At 55.0% G+C, this 5,871-nt stretch overlaps 1 protein-coding gene across 1 annotated transcript in view; it reads left to right on the plus strand.

Moving 5' to 3' along the window:
* The first annotated feature begins 592 nt into the window (after window positions 1–592).
* Window positions 593–5,871, plus strand: part of CDK18 (cyclin dependent kinase 18) — a 58,647-nt gene continuing 53,368 nt past the window's right edge. Inside the window, exon 1 of the mRNA XM_019513982.1 lies at window positions 593–732. The gene's annotated coding sequence lies outside the window, so the exon portion shown is untranslated. The remainder of the gene's footprint in view (window positions 733–5,871) is intronic.

Raw genomic sequence — 5,871 nt, forward strand, 5'->3', positions numbered from 1 at the left:
GCCTGGGTGGAGCGGAGCGGCAGGGAGTCCCTGCCCGGGTTCGGCCGCTTGGATCTGCCTGGCACGGTGCCGTTACGTGCGCTGTTGTAGCCAGTGTTGTACGGCTACCGTAAGGTGGGTTTGCGCAGGTGTGTGTGTGCATGCACGTGTGCGCGCGCGCCAGCATGCGTGTGGATGGGTATGTGTGTGAGCATCTGCACGTGTATGTGTGTGTGTGCACGTGTGCATGCGTGCGCTTTCCCAGCTCTGGTGGCAGGCGAGATGAGAGCCCAGACTTGTTCTCCAAGCGAGCAGAGGGGAGTGTGGCTCCAGCCACCCTGAAACGCAGCCGGTGCCATCCCTGCGCAGCTGGGACAGCCTGTGGGAAGGCGGCAGGGCCCAGCAGGGCTTGCCCGAACCCCTGGATTGGCAGATGCCCGGCAGGGATGTCAGCTGCGGGGAGGGGCCAGTGTCACACATGAAATACTCCAGCCCTACCAGGAGGATTTCTCTCTCTCTCCCTCTCTCCTCCCTGTGCTCAGCGCCTCCTGGCTCAGGTTGCTGCAGAAAGAGCCTTTCCTTACCTTCCCTGGCATTGAACTTCCAAGGCCCAGCGAGCGCGGGGGCCAGAGCAGAGCCAGAGACCCCGGGGAGCGAAGGTGGCCTCAGTGGGGAGAGAAGGAACAAAAAGGAACGAAGAAAGAAAGAAAGAAAGAAGAGTGCGTGAGCGAAAGCGTCTCCTTCCCCGGCCGCGTGAGTACAGCTGCCTCTCCCAGTCGTGCAGTTGCATTTCAGCAACATGGCAATGTAAACAGAGCAAAGGGCCGGCAGGCTGGGGTTGACTTGAAAGAAGCAGTTCCCCTTTCTTTGCCCCTCTCTCGTGCTTCCCCGCAGAGCTTCCTTGTTCCCCTGGGGCTCGGTGCCTCTTCTGGTGCTGGGAGGCTGGGCAGGGGGAGAGTTAGGGCTGAGGGAAACTGAGGCAAGGCAGCTGGTGTCAAACGCAACAGGGCGATTTTCCGGTCTCCTTCTGAGAGGGTGGCGTTGCCCTGCGCGGCGGGGTCGGGGTCTCCCCCTTCTCCCAAACCTCAGGGAGTTTGCTATCCAGGCATCGGCCCATCTCAGGCGGGGGCCTGTGCGCGAGGAGGAGCGGAGAAAGCCGTGGTCTCCGGGGCAAAACTTTTCACGGCTGCACTTGGGAGGGGAGGAGGGAGTTGTACACCGGTTTGCCGTGTCCGACCTCTGTTCACGTGCTCCTCGTGGGGTGGGAGCGTGGTGTCCCGTCGCACTTTCTGTGGCTGTCGGGGTCCTGTGCCTCGCTCGGGCTCTCACACGTTCCCAAGTACGTGGGCAAATTGCCCCCAGAGTCGACCCCCTCATCCTCTCCTTCGTCACCGGCGGGATAGGGAATGGGACTGATACAGCTGATCTGCAGCCAAAACCCTCGCCAGGTCAGGACAAGGCTGTGCCAGAGAGGCTCTTTTCTGGATGAAAACAAGCCAGAAGGAGCCCTGCAGGCTGCTGGGCTCAATGGTGGCATCGGCGCTGAAAGGGAAGAAATAGCAGCCTCCAGCCTGAGGCTGCCAGCATAGGGACGGCTGCACTTTGCGTCCACCAAATCACTGCTGCAGCGTGCGTGAGGTAGGGGAGGAGGGGGCTTGCTTGCCCAGGTGGCAGGGAAAGGGTTAGTGGAAAGGCAGTGGCCTCCGTTCAAAGCAAGGAGCGGTGCATAGGGGGAACAACTGATCTCCATCCAGGGATGGAAATGCCGAGCATTTGGGGGAGGCAGGGGGTGGGCACAGGGTTTGGAGCAAATGGAGAAACCAACCCACTGCAAGAGCCTGAGGTCTCCAGGTGCGGCTGTGCTCTGGATGAACAGTGTTGTTCCCTGTCTGTGGGAAACTGAGGCACGCTGAAAGGTCCTTCTGCTCTGGGCCCTTGGCGACAGCATCACAGGCACTCTATAGCCTTCAGACCCAGAGGGCCTTGAAATGCTGCCTGGTCCCTCTGCCTGAGGAGCTCCCTACATGGAGGCTCACAGCCGTACAGCAGAGGATAACAGGGTGGAATCAGACCTCGGGAATTTTCCTAGGAGGAAGTCAGTAAGGCAATGGCACAGAGGGCTGGAAAGTCCCCTCATGCCCAGGGAAGGGAAGGTCTGATGGTGGCTGAAGGGCAGGCCTCAGAAGATGCAGGGGCTACCCCTGCCTCTGCTACAGGCTCCCAGCATGGCCTTGGGCGAGTCACTTAACCTCTGTGCTGCAGGGTCTCTATCAGTGAGATCCTGGTAACGCTGGACCTGGCCTTGTGCCGCAAGGCTTGCTTGTTGAGAGCGGTGGAGCAGTGGGTGGCTGGCTTGCAAGGCTCCAGGGCATCACGGCGCTGTTTTCAGCGCTGTGAAGGCCCCTCTCAACTAAACAACTGTGTCTTGCCAGTCCTTTGCATGGGTGCCTACGGCAGGCTTCACTGGCTTGTGCGTGTTCAGGGATGTGGTTACTGGGTCGCATATACACGTATTATAGGTGGTGATGATACACGGCCATGCACCCTGCTGGGTATTACATCGTTTCTGAGTTGGTTGTTTTAAACCATCAGCTAATGCGTTGCAAATCCACAGTGTGACTTTTATTATAGTTAGACTCGAGTTGAGATGGGGATTTTGGGTGGGACCCATTCTGAATCCATGGCCCCCATGCTGGCCTTAATACTTTATCTTTTGTTACCCACCCTGAAATACTCCTCTGGCTTCATTGCAAACCCAAGATGCTCCAGCAAGCTGGGTGCATCTGTCTGGGGTCTTGCCCAGAGCACAGTTGGAGTTCCCTTGGTGGTTTCTATTCAGTAGTAACCCCGGAGAAGGGGAAACAGAGCAGAGAGAGGAACTGACTCACTCCAGATCATGCAACTAGGATGGGAACCTAAGGATCTCGACTCCTAGCGCTGTGTTCATTTTGCCAGGGCGCACAGAGCTCAGAAAAGGATCTTTGGAGTGAGTTTCCTTTTGAGTTGCTGGTGGATTGAACCCAAAAAGTATTGGCCCCAACTGGCTGACATTGCTTTGACCTGCTTTGGGGCAGCTATTAAGGACCCAGTTTTAAAGGGGTCACTTGGCTGCTTTCAGCAAATGGAGTCCATGCGGGGGATCTGCCTGTTGAATTGGCTTTCTTATCCCTTTCCAAACAAACTCGCTGCTGCTGTCTGGAGCCAGGAACAGAAAACCAAACACGACCTGTTGGTCACTGTGTCTATGCAGAGGCCCACACTACAATCCTGCAGGCAGTTCACTCTGCAGAGAAGATCTGTAATCAGAGGCAGTATCCTGCTTGCTTGCTTTCCATTGCTATCCAAGGTGCGTGTTAAGGTAGCTTTTCCTCTGTGGCTAAAATTGCTCTTCTCTTGCCTGGTCGCTCAGCCATCCAGCATCCCAGCCTGTGCTGCTGGGCAGCCAGTCCCCCTGCAACCAAAATTATTTTCAGAGCACAGAGAAAAGCGACTGAGGGTCCAGAGACAGGAGGCCTAGGGCTGACACCTGAGCGCTGCAGTCTCCGCTCGCTCATGTGCTCTCCCCGGCTTTCTTGTGGTGCGGCCTTGTCACACCCTCAGCCACAGCCTGAGATCGGCATTCTGCTTCCTGGATTTCCTGGCTATTTTTAGGGAGCAGCTCAGAGCCAGATATCCAGGCAGCTGCCACAATTGGGGCTGACTTCCCGACACACCAAGCGCTCGTCATTCCCGCTGGGGTACTTATAGCCAGGTTCTCCGAGGAGCTGAGCTCTCCTAAGAGTCTGGCTATTTATTTAGGTGCCTGAATAACAGCTGAGGTCTGGTGACATCTTGGCTGGTGTGCATGGTACACAGCTTCCAGGCACGGCTAGCATTTGGTGGGACGTGAGTCTGAATGAGGAAGGATGGTCCAGCGGCCCGGGCACCAGCTTTGCCCTGGGGCAAGTTGCATTCAGACTTCCCGTGTGACCGCAGATTGCAGGTCCCCGTCTGTGTAATGGGGATAATAGCTCTGTCCTACCTCACCGGAGCATTGGGGCTAGGGACAGAAGTTACATGTGAATCAGTTTAAGTGATCAGAAACTGGTTTAAACACATAACAGAACACAAGTTCGGTGCACGTCAACCGGTTTTAAAATGGCTGAAACTGTTTTAAGATAAACCTGGTTGAACGTAGTATCAGACTTCACTGACCTGGGTCAAACCAGTTTATGAAACCTCTGCCCCAGACCTGGGAGGATGCTTGGATGTTTTGGACTGGGGGAAGCAGAGAGGGCCACTGTCTACCTCTGGTTTTCACTTGGTCTTCCCCTCCCCGCCACTCTTCTGGCAGATCGGGCCCCTTTAAACCAGCTCAAGTTGAGACATTCAGTGTCACGAGACGTGGATAGTGCGCTGCATGTTCACATCTCTTAGATCACCCATCCCGAGAAGCACAAAGTGGTGTTGGGAGGGATTTAAGGACCATGGTGCTGGCAAACAAGACGCCCACTGGTTTCTCCTAAATCTGTCATGCTGCTCTTTACTGCTGCTACCAGTGCCATGTTTGCATGCCGGTTTTATTTCCTCACTTCCCCATCTCACCAGCCTGTGCTGAACCTAGGGAGGAGGGGGGCTGTGAACATTGTATTTTTTTAATCAAGTAAAAGAAGGGATAATTAGGATACAAAATACTGCGGCAGCCATCTGTCTTCATCAGTCTGCATCTTGGAAGGGCTACTAATAGCCTGCCCAGAGCTGGTTGTGCTAGGGGACTACCTGTTTTCAGACAGACCCAGGGATGAGCCTTCTTATATGGGGAAAGAGAAAACAAGCTGCAAGTGAGAGGGCACATGGGATCCTATAGGTACGGAGCACCTAAAGGCATAAGGAGATGCACTGTAGAAAAGCCCTTTAGACAAGGTTGATTAGACAGGTGAGACTAGCTAAAAGGGTGAGCAAGGAGGAAGGATCAATACTGCCGTCACGCTCTGAATGCCAACAGCAAATGTTAGTATTGCATGACTGAAATGGCTTAAGGAGCAGCATTACTGCTGGAGACCGAGGTTAGCAGCATTAAAGGTACAGGCCAGTAAGATCTGCCCGGGCTTTCCAGCTGCTAGGGAATGCCCCATGACCCTGCCCCGCCACTCTTTGCTAATCCAAGGATGTTAGAGAAGAAGAAGAGCGAGGGAGCTAGGAAAGCTAGGGTCTCGCCTATAGGAGTGCAAGCGCTTTGGATCAGGAGCTGTCTCCCCGGCGGCTATGTGCAGCATCTCACATGACAGGGCCTTGATCGTGGTCAGACTTTACCACAGCAGAAATAATCGCTTAGAAAAATTGCTCATCCCTTATGCAGTGTTGTCAGTGCCTGGCGTCAGCCAACTCTGCCCAGCCTTTCCAGAGCACACAGTGGTAGGACTAGAGCAGCCTTGTCACTGCAGGGCAAGGGGGAGGGGTGTGGAGCTGGTGTATGCCAAATATAAGAACAGGGCCTGGCTAATGAAGACACTTAATTACTACTGAGCATTGTGTGTGTTCAATCTAATTATGTCTTGGATCAGATGCAAGCAGCAAAGCCTCGCTGCATGCCTCAACAAGGTGGTATCATGCCTATTTTACAGATGGGGAAACTGAGGCACAGGGAGGATGGATGGATTGCTGATGGTCCCACTGGCAGCATTAGGCCTAGTCGGAGCTCTGGCTCCTAGCCCCCTGCGTGACACCCATCGGGTCATTTTTTCCAGGATACCTTTGGCTGGGCAGTAGGGTTCCCCCAGAGCGTGGCAAAAACCCCGCAGGTCAGCGTTTTCAGGTGGTGTCCGAGGGCAGGACATGGGTGGGTCTGGTGAGGGGGATGGGCTGAGGTCAGACGAAGCACTGGAGAGGTTCAGCATGAGATAAGCTCCCGTT

The sequence above is a fragment of the Gavialis gangeticus genome, unplaced genomic scaffold, assembly GCF_001723915.1.
Source record: "Gavialis gangeticus isolate Ggan-Ray unplaced genomic scaffold, GavGan_comp1, whole genome shotgun sequence".
Taxonomy (NCBI): domain Eukaryota; kingdom Metazoa; phylum Chordata; order Crocodylia; family Gavialidae; genus Gavialis; species Gavialis gangeticus.